The sequence below is a fragment of the Equus caballus genome, chromosome 6 (assembly GCF_041296265.1).
Source record: "Equus caballus isolate H_3958 breed thoroughbred chromosome 6, TB-T2T, whole genome shotgun sequence".
Taxonomy (NCBI): Eukaryota; Metazoa; Chordata; class Mammalia; order Perissodactyla; family Equidae; genus Equus; species Equus caballus.
Window position 1 is genome coordinate 96976109 of NC_091689.1, and position 15451 is coordinate 96991559.

Sequence of the window (15451 nt, forward strand, 5' to 3'; positions counted from 1 at the left end):
GTTAGAATCAGAATGTTTTTATACAGTTCAATAAGAAATTATACAGGAAAAAAAAGGCAAAAATGCTGTGGAGGACACAGTTGGTTTTCTAACCAAACACTCATTCCTACTCTTTGTTCCCCACGACTCAGAGGCTTGAAATGCTAAGTTCTCCTTTTACCATGTTGCCTTGTAGTTAGGGTGGCCATGTGAGGTCTCACCAATGAGATGTAGTTGGAAGTCTGCTGAGCATCTCAGGGAGCTTTTGCTCTCTGGATAAAGGGATGGATGTGGCTGGACTGCCTGTTCCTGCCTTCCTCCTGCCTTGCATGTGGCTGTGGATGTCTAGAGTGGTGCTAATTGGTAAAGGGGAGGAGAAGAGAACCTGACCCAAAATTGCAGACTCGCTAAGACAGTGCCATCAGCTGCATGTCTCCAGCCTTCTTGTTCTAGATGAAAAGTAAACCCCCATTTGTTTGAGCCACTTTTAATTGCTGCTTCAGCTGAAAGCATGCCAGTGAGCATTTGAGGGTAAAGAGGGGCAAGAATGGAAGGCTTGATCTGTCTGATAGACTTTAAAACCCAGGAAGCAACAAGTGAATGTAACTGTTCAAAACAAAAATAGACTAGTGGCTCTGCTCACCCCAGCCATCCTTGCATTCCATAGAGCACCAGACCCCAGAGGGTGAGGTGGATGGAAGAGGGAGTGGTCTGATGGGCATGAGGACTCGCAGACGGAGTCCAAACCTGAAGCTGTTGCTGGCTTGGGGTGAATGAACCAGCTCCAACCAGGAGCAAACTTTCCAGCCGAGTGGGTGACAGCCTGCCTGGCCCTCTGCCATCCTCTTTGTGCTCCCTGACTTTGGTCATCCCCAAGTACCCAATCCACCCCTTCCCTCAGCCACAGTCTTACACCTTATTCAGCCACTACCTCATCCCTAGTACCTCTCCCAGTTCAAGTTGAGCTGGTGGATGAAGAAAGCACTGTCACCAATGCCTGCAAGGTCATGCCCAGGTCTTGGAACTGGGCATCAGTGTGAAGGTTCTGCAGATATTCATTAAGAGGACCTAGGAAAAACTCGCTCCAGTAATGCTCCAGGATCTCCATAAAACCACAGGAGGGTGGGGCTTCACTAGGGGCTTCCCAGTGCCCATACACACAGGGTTGTGGACGTTGGTGAGGACCTGTGTGCTGGAGGAAATGTCTGCTTATTATCATGGAATGACTGGCATGGAGAATTCCGCCAAGCACAGGAGCGTTCTTCGGAAATCAAAGACCATCCTGAAGACATCCAGTGTTTGCACTTAAAGAACATTCCTCATGGGGATGTCGAGCCTGTGACTCTCTTATACCTCCAGAAAGCTTGAATCCTGTTATGAAACTCAGGGATTTTTCCCAGGAAACTATGAGCCACAACTTCTGTCCACTCTTCCCCTGACACAGCCCCGTGTGGCTCTGGAGAAGTGTGGCCACTCATCGTGGATTCTTGCATGTCATCGTGTTTATCTCCATTCTAACCCAACCTTAGTCTCACCTTCTCTCCTGGTGTGAAGATGCACATCCAGGTGGGACAGTCTGAATTTCACTGCCTTAAGGGACTAGAGAAATCTGAAAGTCAAGATGAGCATCTGGAACCTTCTAGAAATGGTATTTACTCAGAATGACCATCACAGGGTTTATGAACTAGCGCTGGATCATGCCCCTGAGAAAAGTCCTCTAGAGCAGCGGGGTCAGGGTGTGGTCTGTGCACCAGCGCCAGGCCACCAACGGTTCCTTACCTGTTCAAACAAAGTCAGTGCAGAAACTGGGAGTAAGTGTTGGGGGACTTTTACAGCAGGGATATTGCTATGGCAACCAGGCGTTGGATTTGGTATTCGACACAAGTACTACTCTGCAGTGGGGGGGAAGTAAAAACCTGGTCTACAAAGAGTTGGAGAAGGGCCGTCACCAGCCCTGTGGGGAGAAAGTGAAGGAGTGGCCAGGGTGAACCACGAGGTGAGTGGATTGTGAGGAACTCTGTGGTTGCCTCAGCCTGGCCTCTTGGTTACTTCGTTCAGGACAGGGTCTTCTGTGAGCCGCTCTGAGTTCGCAGACCTCCCCAGCCCATGAGAGCCTTGGAGCTTAGTGGGGGGACGAAGTGCCTGGGGCAGTAAGATTGGGCGTCTCATGTACACCTCATTAATCCAGTGGTCTGCTCAACGTCTGATAGATACTTCAAACTAAACACACCCAAAACTGAGCTGATCTTCCCCCGGGCCCCAAACCCACTCCTCCCACAACATCATCTTATCGTTTTCTCAGATGGAAATCTTGGAGTCATTACTGACGTTTCTTTTTCTCGCCTATGTGTCCAGTCTGGCAGGCTGGTTGGCTCTACCTTCCAAACATATCCAGAATCCAAACTCGTCGTACCATTTCTCCTGCTATTGCAGAGGCCTCCTTAAGGGTCTCCCCACTTTACCCTTGCTCCCCAAAGTCTGTTCTCAGTGCAGCAGCCACAGTGGTCCCTTCACGTCACCCCTCTGCTCGGAACCCTGCAGTCGCACACCATTTTACTTGAAAAGCCAAACCTCGTGGCAGCCTCAGGGCCACGTAGCATGTGACCTCATCTCGTCTCACCCTTGGCCGCCGCCTCTGCCTCTGCCACTGGCCTTCATGCTGTCGCTCCCGAACATCCCGGTGTGCTCCCACCCCGGGGTGTCTGCTCAGCTCTGCCTGGAAAGCCCTTCCCCCATCGTCTGTGTGGCTCTCTCACTTCCTTCTCGTCTTTCCTCAAAAACCTCACCTTTTCAGGGAGGCCTGGCTGATCTCCCGCCACAGCTGCTCTCACCCTCTTTCCCAGCACTCTAGACTCTCCTCACCCTGCCCTGCTTTTTCTTGTTTGCACAGAACTTGTAACTTCTTGTTGGAACCATTTTAATGCACTCATCTATTGTTCACTGCCCCTGCCCCACTGGAAGGTAAGCGTCACAGGGGTCGGGGGGGGGCGCTGTTTGTTGGTAAATACGGAGCCAGGTGCTGAACAGATACTTGGCAGGTGAGTGAACGCATCTCCCTGCGGCCGTGAGTCCCCTTGGAGAGTCCCCCTGAGCCTCGCTGCTGCCTTAGGAAGGCGGGTGAGGGAGCAGGAGGGGTGAAGAGCGATCAGGAGGGAACGCGGGGCTGGATTACCCACTGAGAACTGCAGGAGCTCCTCATGCTCCGCTCCGGCGGCAGCCTCCCAGCCTCCCTGTCTGTCAGTCCTCCTGTCTGTCATCCTTCCATTCTGGATGGGCCAGAAACAGAGGTGACAGGTGAAGGGTCAGAGCTCACCCGCTCACAACTTCTGGGCTTCACACAGGCGCAGCAGGACGGCGCACGAGTGGCTGGATCTCCTTCTCCCCGTTAAAGTGTGCTTGTGCCGGGGCTGTGGGGTCTCCATCAGAGCAGGTGTGGGAGCACGGGTCCAGACCGTCCCTCGAATCTTCTCAACTGAAAGTTGGAAAGGAGGAAAAAAGAAGCAAAGAAAAGGTTTAGCAGGTGGAAAACAAAATAAGATGTCACAGTTACGTTCAAATATATCAGTACTCACACCGGCATCCATGTTAAGCATGGGTGTTTAAAGATGAGGGCTTTAGATAGACAAACAGAATCTAACTCGGTGCTTTTTGTAAGAAACTTTCCTAAAAAGAAGAAAAATCTAGACTAGTAATATCAGTATCAGACAGATTAGAATTTAAGGGAAAAAGTATTAACAGGCTCAAAGAGGGTTTCTTCCCTTAAAGGACAATCCACCAAGAACATAACCAATCATGAACAACATAAATAGCACTAAGAATTAAAAGGAAATCCGAGGTTTTTAACACACCTCCATCAGAAATTGCTGGAGCAAGCGCCGGAAGGTAGGAAACGTGCCTAGTGGGCTTCCTGAGGCCCTGCCCGCTCCAAGCAGGGGGCACACGCACTTTCCAAGGACTTGTGGGACGTTCACGGCAGTGAAGATGAGCAGAGATGATAGCATAAGTAGTTGGTAGGTTTAACTGAAGAAGTTTTTGCTTTCTGTACATTTCTTAAAACAATAAAAATTTATGTAAACCGTCTTTTCTTAAGATACTTAATGCCGGGAATGTACCATGATATTGAACGGTAAGATTTCAAGGTACAGGTATTGGACCAGGTGACCTTGAGAGGAGGCTTCGGAAGTCACTGCAGGTGAGGTTAGAGGTATGGGGACTGGACTCTGAGCCAGGACAAGGGGCCGGCCCGGGAGAGGGTGCAAGCACAGTCTGAGGAGGACAGCTCAGGAGGAGGGGACTGAAGCCATTTGCAAAACTTCTCCGGGGAGTTAAAAGAGTAAATAAATGGGATTAATAAAGAAATATGGATTCCTGCTAAGCATAGAGGGAGTGACCAGGAGGGACATTTCGGGCCACTTCTCTGGCCCCAATTTTTAGTTTCTAATACTATTCCTAATGCAGGCTATCTGGTTATCCCAGATCAGTTACTCTCTTTATTTAAATTAGTTCTGGAATTTTGTTTTAAAATCTCAATGCATAATTTTTGAAGTCACACTTTTTAGTAAAAATTTAAATATTTCTGTACGCTATTCTGAGAGCCTGCCTGCGTCTCTAATTTGGAGAACTTTCTCCCTCAGACCCAAGGTCGAAGGAATGTGGTTTGCTGCCCTCAGCCTATGAAAAGGACGCTTGTCTTAGACAGAGCCCTGATTCAGAGGAACAGAATCGGACTCTGGGCCAGCCTGGCCTGACCGCGCAGTCGTGACACGGAGCGGGGAAGCAGGGAGGCCTGGCCGAAGCTGTGGCTGCCGCAAATGTGTTTGAGGGAAGAAAAATTCAGGTTGAATTTCTTAAGAGCATTATTTTAAGTATAAGATTTGTGATTGCAATATAAACCTAAGTCACTTTGGGAGTGAATACAAGGAATTTCCCTGAATAATTCCGCTGAAAAATTTCTCTCACCTTGAGCCGCATTGACTTTTTTTTTCCCCCTAAATTGAACACTTTTTTTTTAAAGATCGGCACCTGAGCTAACAACTGTTGCCAATCTTCTTTTTTTTTCTGCTTTTTCTCCCCAAATCCCCCCAGTACATAGTTGTATATTTTAGTTGTGGATCCTTCTAGTTGTGACATGTGGGACACCACCTCAGCATGGCCTGATGAGCGGTGCCATGTCAGCGCCCAGGGTCCGAACCGGCGAAACCCTGGGCCGCCGAAGCGGAGCACGCAAACTTAACCACTCGGCCACGGGGCTGGCCCCTGCATTGATTCTTTATGGAGCTTTTGTCTTGTTCTAAATAAGATATAGACAGAGCAGAGAGCTGTGAAGCTGAACAGTCTGCTCTGACAAGTTCCTCTGTACAGGTTGCTCGTTGAGTGACTTCCCTGACGCCCCTGGTGGTCTGATAAGGAGGTTACAGAAGTACAACGCCCTACTGCCAAGTCCATGCCGACCAGCAGGAAGGTTGTCATTCCCTCTCTAGGAGCGAGTCACCTGAGAGCCCATGGGCACGGGGACCTAACTGTCTGCTTGGGTGGGAAAGGGCAACCTTCCCTCAAACAGAGCAATGAGACCACCCATGTCACATTGAGATGTTCGTGTGGATCCAGCAGCATCTCACCCATCTTCTCTCTGTGGAATCGTCTCTGCTGTGCTCATCTCAGCCCACCCCACCCCTACCCCCGGGCACTGGCTGAAGGATCAGACCCAGCTCAGAAAATCGCCAGCGCTTGAGGTCAGACGTCCTCCCTGATTGGGGGCTCTCTGTCCTCTGGAATGCAGCAGAACCCTCGTCCCCACTAAGAGACTCACCGCGGTCCAGGGGTTCGCCATCTGGTCCTTAGCCCTCATCGTGGACCCTTGCTTCTCACCAGGGAGCCCTGCGCTGAGCTTCTGGAAGTCACGTGGTTCCATCGAGGCATGGGCCTGTGCCCTCTGTCTCCTGACAATAAAGAACATACAGTATCTGCTTGATCGATTTTCTCCTGTGTCTTTTGTAATACCCGATAGACTCTCAGCTCCACCGGGCAGGGGCTTGTCTGTTCTGCCCAGCACTGGCACGGTGCCTGGCACGCCCCACGTGTTCAGCGGTTATCTGTTGAATGATTGAGTGATTAAACGTCCGGTTTAACTGGACACACGGACATACGACCGTAGTGAGGACTGTGTTACTTCACCTGGTCTTTTATTCCCTTTTCCACAAATGTTTATTCAGCACTGACGATGGCAGGCGCTCTGTTAGATGCTGGGAATACAAAATCCCTGGGGGAAGCGGTCTAACCAAGAGGACTTTCCCGACCGGGTAGACTCTCGGAAGCGGTCCTGTGTTCAGTTGGTGGCATGGGTCATGAGTCCTTTGCAGGCAGGCAGCACCCTGTACTAAACCCAGAGAAGCGGGAAGAAATGGGAGGCATTGCCCTCATCGCAGACCCTCGATCTGAAGGGCAGAGGACATGACCATATCCCAAACACTGAACTGTCCTGCGAGAACGCGTCTATGAACAAGGAAATATTAACACACCACCAACTGTGGCAAAGACCTCAGCTCCCTGAGTCACTGAGCAACCGCCACTCACAGCGTCTGTCGGTTCCCGTCCGCCTGCAGGGCCCTTCCCACCCTCTGCGTGGCTCACTGCCCGCACGCACGCAGAGCGCGGCAGTCTGCGTCTGTGTGTCCGGATGCCCTGTTAGTCTCTTTTAAGAGCCCAGTTCTTTTCCTTCCTTTCCTTCCATCCCAATTTGCAATTACATGTTTGTTTCTGGTCTTTCTCCTTCACTGCACTGCCAGCTCCGAAAAGGCGAGGACTTTGTGCATTTTGATCAGGTTCTCTTTCAGATGCCTTGTGCTGTGTCAATAAATATTTGTCAAATGTATGAATTAAGGATCACAGCCAAATCCTGCTTAAGATGTTTTGATACCTGGCTGAGAGGACTGCAGTGGTCATTCGAGAACCCCCGCGCGACTGGCCGCACAGTATTTCTCTCTCCATCCAGCTAAATGACTGTTTTCTCCTGTGCTGGACAAAGTTCTGCTCTAGATCCTGGTTTACTTTTTTTTTTTTTTTTACTTTATTTGTTTATTTTTAATTGTGATAAAGACTCTAGTTTACTTTTTTAAAATTGATATTTAAATTTTAAGTGATTTATTTCCACAATTTAAGTGATATTAGTTTTACTGAAATTTTAGAAATAAATGTTTTTAAACATCCACTGATTCAGAAAACCTATCACAAATCAAGTAAATTGATACTCTTAAATAAACGTCCATTGGTCTGTCTTGTATTTTGTTGGGGTTTTTTTGCTTGCTTTTGTTTTTCATTTTTATTGAGCTATAATTGGCAGATAACGTGTAGGTTTAAGGTGTACAACGTGTTGGTTTGACACACGTATTGCAATATGATCACCACAGCGTTAGCTAACGTCTCCATCGCCTCACGTACTTCTCGTTTCATTTTGTGGGGAGAACAGTTAAGATCTAGTCTCTCGGCAACGCTGAAGTCAATAATCCCGTGTTGTTAACTGTAGTCACGGTGCTCTGCGCTCACGCTCCAGAACTTATTCATCTTCTAACTGCCGGTTTTTACCCTTTGACCAACATTTCCCCGATTCTCCCACCCCCTCAGCCCTACCTTTAAAAATAGACAATGATTTACTTTTAAAAATTATAATTTTTGTTCCTATTTTTATGTGGCGTTTTTGGGTTTATGTCTTCAATGACTGAACAGCGATGAAGACACTTTTAAGTGAGGTGGTGAGAGAGGAAACAGCCTCACCAAGGTCTTTAAATGGGCGACAGCCTCTAAGCTTGAAAACAAAACCACAGTTAGATTGTGGCATTTTCTGGTCGTTAGAGGGAGCCACTGCGACCCTCGGCTTTCTAAATCGTAAACTTACAGAGAAACTTCCTTGTCTGTCATCTTAAAACCACAGCCTCTTGAAAGTATTTAAATTAAATTTTAGCTCAGAGTTTTCCCTTAAATAGGGAAGATCCTAACAGGTAGAGAGGAATGAAACACTAGTCAAGTGGTTTACATTTTGACATGCAGAAATGCTTCTTATCAGAATCTGAATTCATTTTCAGATGTTTCAGAGAGGTTTGAAGGGCCCTGCTGTGTTTATTAACAACACAATGACCAGTTAGAAAACTAGGGAGGGAACCGTCTACAAGGAAGGAAGAATGACGACCGTCTGCGGGTCGGAGCCCTAAGAGTCCGGTGACTAGGCAGGTTGCAACACGTGGATTTTCCTTTTAAAAAAACCATTCTGTGCTGATTTCTCATTTTGGCCCCGGCAATTACTTCTCAGCCTGTAATTGTGCGTGCTCTTTCATTTCCTCCTCTAATGATAGAGGAAGCTGCAGTTGCTAAATGTTTGCGCTGAAAATATCAGACAGGGCAACTACCCCAGGAAGGGGATGAGCACAGGCAGGGCTGGTGCCAGGAGGCTATCTAGCTCCTACACCCTTTGCCTTACTCCAGCTTGTTCCTTTTGTCTTCCTTTCCTATCTTATTTAGTTTTTTCTTAACCTTTTCTGCCGCCCTTTTCCTTCCATCACACCTCGAGCTTAGAGCTGAAGCACTGGAGGGCGCTTCTGCTCCACACAGGAATATTCACACGAACAGACGAGACCCAGTGGTCCCTGAAATGTGATGTGAAGAGAGTTCCTGTTTCTATAAATGTAACATATGTGTTTCTCTAACTGACTAAAACAGTTCTGAAATGAAAAGTTAAATGGAAATTGTTTAACATATACAATTGGCAGACGTTTCGTTTTCATTTTCTTAGAGACCTCTACCTCCGTATCTTTCCCCATTACCCTCTTCCATCGATCGTAGGTTGATCAGAGGTCGTAGGTTGACTGGGGATGGTGAGTCGGCTCATCCTCTCCTGGGCCCAGAGAATCCCCTTGCAGCAGTTGATCCTGAGGAAGTTAAGATGTGCACAAGGATTTTGGTCTAGGGACGTTGATCACAGCTATATTGGTTACAGCAACAAATTGGAAAGCACCTAAATGTTCCTGGTCTGCTCATCTGTGTGATTCCCCAGCCTTACTGGAAAGGCGTGGGGTTTTTACTGCATACTTGACCCCTGACCCTCAGTTGGTTGGAGGGGACCCTGGAAGTCCATGGACCTATCCAGTTAATGACTGCTAGTCCTCTCACTTCTGAGTCCAAGCAGCTTGGTTTCCCCTCGGCTTTCAACCTGCTGGAATTGAACGTCCAACCTCTTGGGATTGCAACCCCCTCTACCTCCCAGTTGCTTAGTTACAAGGACCGTGATCTTTTAAAAAAGAATTATCGTAGTCCCCAGAGCTTAGCATTATAGTTAATAGGTACTTAGCAAATTTTTACTGAATGAGCGATTGAACGAATGAGATGTTTGTGGTCTGCCTTAAACCTGATTAACTCTACTTCAAGCTATAGGCCTGTATCTCTTTGCAGAAAGAAATCCTTTACACAGTAACCCATGGGGAAGAACTGACTGCGATTCACAGCATTTAACTTGTTCACCTGACAGAATAGCAGCGATGGTTCAGCCATCGGTTCATTCAACAGATGTGCTGTGTACCTTCTGTGTACCAGGCACTGGAGGTAAAACCACAGAATTAGAAATTCAGAAACTGTATGGCTTGAGCTATGTAAACGACACAATTAAAGTCTCTTAAAGGACTGATTTGTACACCAGAATAGCAATTTCTCAATTCAGAAAAGTAGATGTGCCTGAAACACTCAGTTCCTCTCTGTGGGCATCCCCTCCGTTTATATCAAGGTACCCGTCAAACTGGATAGGCCAGCAGAAAGTTTCCCAGGGGCGCATAGTCAGAGGTGAGGAAATGGACTAATGTAGAAAGCTGTTCCTTTCAAGCCACGGAAAGGCCTGGAAAATTTTATGTGTTTCTCCAATGAATCAATTATTCCTGTGCCAGGCAGTCACGACCCAGTTCTTGCTATTTAATTCCCCTTTTTGTATACTCCTGTATGTGTGTTCTTCCAGACAGGCTCTGAAATAACTAAGTTACAATCTTCATTTTAAGGACGCATCCTGCTCGCTTAGATAAGTCTGGGGTACTCGCCTCATTTCAGCAGCCTTTTCTTGGTGTGGGTTCTTCCCGCAGAGGGCTGGTTCAGCCCAGTTAGGGCGAGACATACAATAAGGATGGATCCCCTCTTGGTGGGGAAGTACTACGATTCAGTAATGGCATTGGGACAATCAATCATTTGTTTTAATAAAAATAGAGTTAGATTCTCTACCTAACACCATTCACAGAAATAAATTCTGGAGGGATTACAGACCCACACATAAAAGACAGAACCCTAAATGTATCAGAAGAAATATAGGAGAATGTGTTTATGACTTTGGGAAACTAGAAGTCATTCTAAACCAGACTCTAAATGTGAAAGACATAAAGGAGGGGCCAGCCCTGTGGTGCAGCGGTTAAGTTTGCACACTCCACTTCGATGACCTGGGGTTTGCCAGTTTGGATCCTGGGTGCAGACCTACACACCGCTTGTCAAGCCCTGCTGTGGCAGGCATCCCACATATAAAGTAGAGGAAGATGGGCACGGATGTTAGCTCAGGGCCAATCTTCCTCAAAAAGAAAAAAAAAGACGTAAAGGAATATATCGTTGTTTGCCTCAAATTTATCCAGACTGATAAATTTGAAAGCGTGTCAAAGTTCTCTACTGTGAAAGACATCATAAGCAAAGTGACAAGACTGATAGGTTTGAATAACACGTCCAACATGCTTAAATGAAGTTAAAAGGCAAGGGACAGATTAGGAGATAACATTGGCCATACGTGTAACACAGAAGGGAATAGCATTTAGATCTATAAAGCACCCCTACAAAAAAGAAAAACTCAGGGCTGGCCCGGTGGCACAGTGGTTAAGTACGCATGTTCTGCTTTGGTGGCCTGGGGTTTGCCAGTTTGGATCCTGGGTGTGGACATGGCACCGCTTGGCAAGCCATGCTGTGGCAGGCATCCCACATATAAAGTAGACGAAGATGGGCATGGATATTAGCTCAGGGCCAGTCTTCCTCAGCAAAAAGAGGAGGATTGGCAGCAGATGTTAGCTCAGGGCTAATCTTCCTCAAAAAAAAAAAAAACCCAAAAATACTCAAATAAACCAATGGGACCATGGAAAAATAATAGCATAAGTTATTGATAGAAAAATAAATACAGTTAGCCAGTGAACACATGAATAGAAGCTGAAGCTCACCACTTATCGGGGAAAATTGGTTATGTTTAGAATATTAGGATAACAATTTTCAACCATTATATTTGCAAAAATTAAACACATTAATAAAGTATATTGACGTGGGTATGGGAAAACGTACACACACCTGCCAACGGGAATATAAAACTGATACAGCCATGTTTAAGGGCAGTTTGACAGTATTGCGTAAAATAAAATTACGCATATGCTATGAGCCAGCAATTCTACCCATTAGTGTCTACTTTTGAAAACCACTGGCGCTTGTGCACAAGGAAACACGTACAAGCATGTCATTGCAGAGTCCCTCACAGGGAAAGCCTGGAGACACTGAACCACGAAAGAAGAATGGCTCATACAGCGTGCACTCCAGCTACATATGCAGCGGCGTGAGGCCGTTAAGGGAGTGTGGTAGGGCCGTGCCGGCCGGGATGGCTCTCCACAGTGCCCACTTGGGGAAAAAGAAAGTTGGATATATTGCTATGATACCTTTTTAGGTAAAAAGAAAAGAAACCACACCACAGAATGAAATTGTGTGTTTCCTAAAGGACACAGGCCAATGTGTGTAAGTGAGGAAAGGAGAACTGAGAGGACGCTAACTGACTCGTAAGCCAGGTTGCCTCTGGGGTAACGAGGGACAGGGAGGTGGGTGGAGTCTGAAGGGGATTTGGCCTCGACTATAATGTTGCCTCTTTTTTAACAAGGAGAATTTATGTATTATTTACTTAAATTTTATTTTTAAAAATTAAGTCAGTTTTCTGGTTAACTGACATAGACAAATGTGTATACTCCCTTTAAACAGACAGAGATCCTCCATAAAAGATCAAATAAAATTTAAATACATATAAACTTACAAATTCAAAGACAGACACATGTACGTCTATAGCATAACTTGAAATCAAGAAAGACATATTTTCTCTTGTACCAGAAATAAAAAGGCGCCCCCCGAAATGTAAGCGTGAATACTACTGGGAGACCAACTCAGAGAGAGGAGCAGGGTGGAGGGAATCTAGAGGAGACTGAACATCTCTGTTTGTCCGTTCATTCATTCATTCATTCAGCTAGCTATTTCATTTTTAGAACCAGAACATTTATTGCATGACTGACCGTTGAAATCCTGAAGCTGAACTGTTAGGTACCACAGGCACCTATGAACATTTCTGTCTAAAGGACACTGGACACTGTCTCACTTCACTGTTTAAGTGATCAGATCCACTCAGATTGATGTTGGACAGTTAAGTAATGCCCTATTAAACTCCGGGTGGGCTCGGGAAGGCTCGTGGGCAGAGCCGCAGCGTTCCTTTTCACTTGCCTCTCGGAGCTGTGGCGAGGTAAACGTGCAGCCCGCTACTTACACAACAGTCCGCTGCGATGTTGTTTGTGGATCTCTTTCCCGCATGTTTTCAGAGCCGGCTGTGGTCACGGCCACGAGAGCTGGTGAGGCAGTGTCCTGTTTGCTCCAGCGGTGACAGTCAGCGTACTGCGCTGCCAGACTGTGCCAGGGAGGGGACCCCAGCTGGCCGCTGCGGCGCACGTGCTGCGGGCCAGTCATTTGTGCTTCTTTGGCTTAACTTTCTGCTGTTTATCTTGGGTTCTAGAGAAGAGTTTGACCCAAGAATGTCTGACATAATCACATAAGTGATAGTGTTGGCTCACAATAAAGAAACAAAGAATATCATGGCATTTTTTGAAAAGCGAGTGTCACAGGGACCTGAATTAGGGGACCAACCAATAGAAGTTGGCTGTCCCCTTCTAGATCTAGCCGCATTAGAAAAAATCTGAAGATCCCTATGCCTCTGAGGCAGCTCCTCATCGTGGAGAAGGCACCGTGTCTTTTTACCCTCTTTGAAGGTCAGCGTCAGAAACCCCTGGAGCCGGCTGCGGTGGTTGGCCAGTGCCAAACACCCGGAGACCAGCAACAGGTAATCCTAGCAGTCAGGCAGAGGCTGCTGACCTTGAGGGCGGGGATTCTCTGACCCACTCGAGGCATGCACGGAGCACGGCAACATGAGCCGCCTGCCTCGGGAGGAAGGCTTCGGTGCCACCAAGGACTGCCCTCCAGTCCTGCTGGGTGGTGCTACTTTTGTGGGATTTTCATATGAAGCCCGTGCTGACCTGCCCTTCAAAGACACCCATCTCTGCCTGAGCTGTCAGATTTGCCAATGCTGAGTTGTACCATAATTATTCACTCAATGAAAAATCATATCAGTCGGATTCTCAGTGGTAAGTAACAGAAACCAACCATTTTAGCTTGCTAGGGCTGCCTTAACGAAGCGCCATGAACCAGGTGGCTGAGAAGAATAGAAATTTATCGTCTCGCAGTCTGGAGGCCAGACGTCCGAAATCAAGGTGTCAGCAGGGTCGTGCTCTCTCTGAAGGTGCTGGGAAGGCTCCGTTCCAGGCGTCTCTCCCAGCTTCCGAGAGCTCCTTGGATTGTGGCAGCGTAACTCCGGGCGCTCTCCCTGTGGGTCTGTGTGTCCAAATTTCCCCTTTTTATAGGGACCCCAGTCCTAGTGGATTAGCGGCCCAGCCTACTCCAGTATGACTTCCTCTTAACTAATTATGTCTGCAACAACACAAATAAGGTCACATTCTGAGATAAGGGGGTTAGGACTTCAACACATGAATCTTTGGGGACCCAGTTCAACCCATAACACCAACCTTGTGTGATTTACGGGGGGAAGAAAAAGACTATTAACAGGATATTGCCTCACAGAGTCATTGGAAAGGCTGATGAACCAGATGGGAAAGTGGGCAGGTCCAGAGAAGGCTGGGCAGCAGCCAGAACCACAGCCCAAATCATGCCCCAAACCAGCCCGGTGCGGACGTCCTGGCCTCTGCAGGACCCTGGGCACCACCACTTATGCTGCCCCAGAATCTCGGAGCTGCCATGCTGCAGCTTCCAGATACCTTGAGCCGCCCGATCCAAGGATGGGCATTCCGAGATCTTGCCTTTGTATTCCTAGTCCCTAATTCTAAATCTACGTCAGCAGCCCACGTCCCAGCTGCAGGCGGGCTGGGAAAGCAAGCATCTGTAGTTTTGCTTTTAGTAGTGGGAGGAGGGGCTGCCTCACCAACACACACAGTGGAGAATTCGTCAAACACAGGAAGGAGGTTCAGAGGCCCAGGGTCCAGAGAGAACACAGATGTCCACTCCGAGTACGTTTATCCTCTCTGCTGTTGTTCAGGAGTGGAGCCGCTACAATCCCAATGTGCGGGCCATAAGTAATTCGTTATATTGCTGGGCCTAGGCCTGCATTAGGACATGGTGATGAGGGTTTTAATTTGCACTTACTGCAGTTTTTTAGAACACATCCCTAATATTAAATAATATATTATATATTAGGGTTGAAAAGGGCAACATAATTACAGATACAGTAAAGACTCCTATATCAGACGATCATAATATAAACGGTCATACCCCAAAAACGGAAAGCTGTGATGAAATGGATCGTTCTCAAGAAAAAAATATAAATTAACAAAATTGACTTTAGGAGAAACAAGAAATTGAAGCAACAATCATTAAAGAAATTGAAATTTCTTTAGTAGTCAAAAATCTCCAACATCAAAAGACATCTCCAGGCCTGGATTGTTTCCTAGACCAGTTTTATCAAGCTTTTAAAGAACAGGTAATTCCAGTTTTGTACAAACTGTTTCAGAGAATAGAAACAACTACTTGTAAGACCATTAAAACTGTGATCTCAGAACTAGACCAAAGTTTACAAGGAAATAACAGTATAGACCCGTCTCAAAAACCTAGACAAGAAATTCCCAATTAAAAATATCAGTGTAAAGAGTTTCTTATTGGGGTTCTACTGAAATCCAATGTGTTTTGTTGGATGTACCATGTCAGCCCCTTTTTCTCTGGGAATTGGTCTCCCTCAATGACACCTCAATCCAAATCCATCATTTCCCAGTTCTTTTAGTTATTAAAAGTTTCACTTCAGTTATTAACACTGACTCCTCCATTTCGAAACTTAAATTCACGTTTGCTTCAAAGCTTTCCTCCCTCAGCCACCACAGCAGACTGAAGTTGTGGCTCTGGGGACCTGACACTGAGGATGGGGATATGGGATGTGGGGCATGGATCTGCTTGTCACATCCCACTCCCTCTTTCCTGTTCTTGCTTGTGGTACGCAGAGTTCCAAAAATGACCCTCAATGACTGCCCCTGTACAACCCCGTCCCCTTGGTGTGTGCGTAGATCCTGTGACGATGGTGAGATATTATGCCTAGGCTTATGTTACATTACATGGCCAAAAG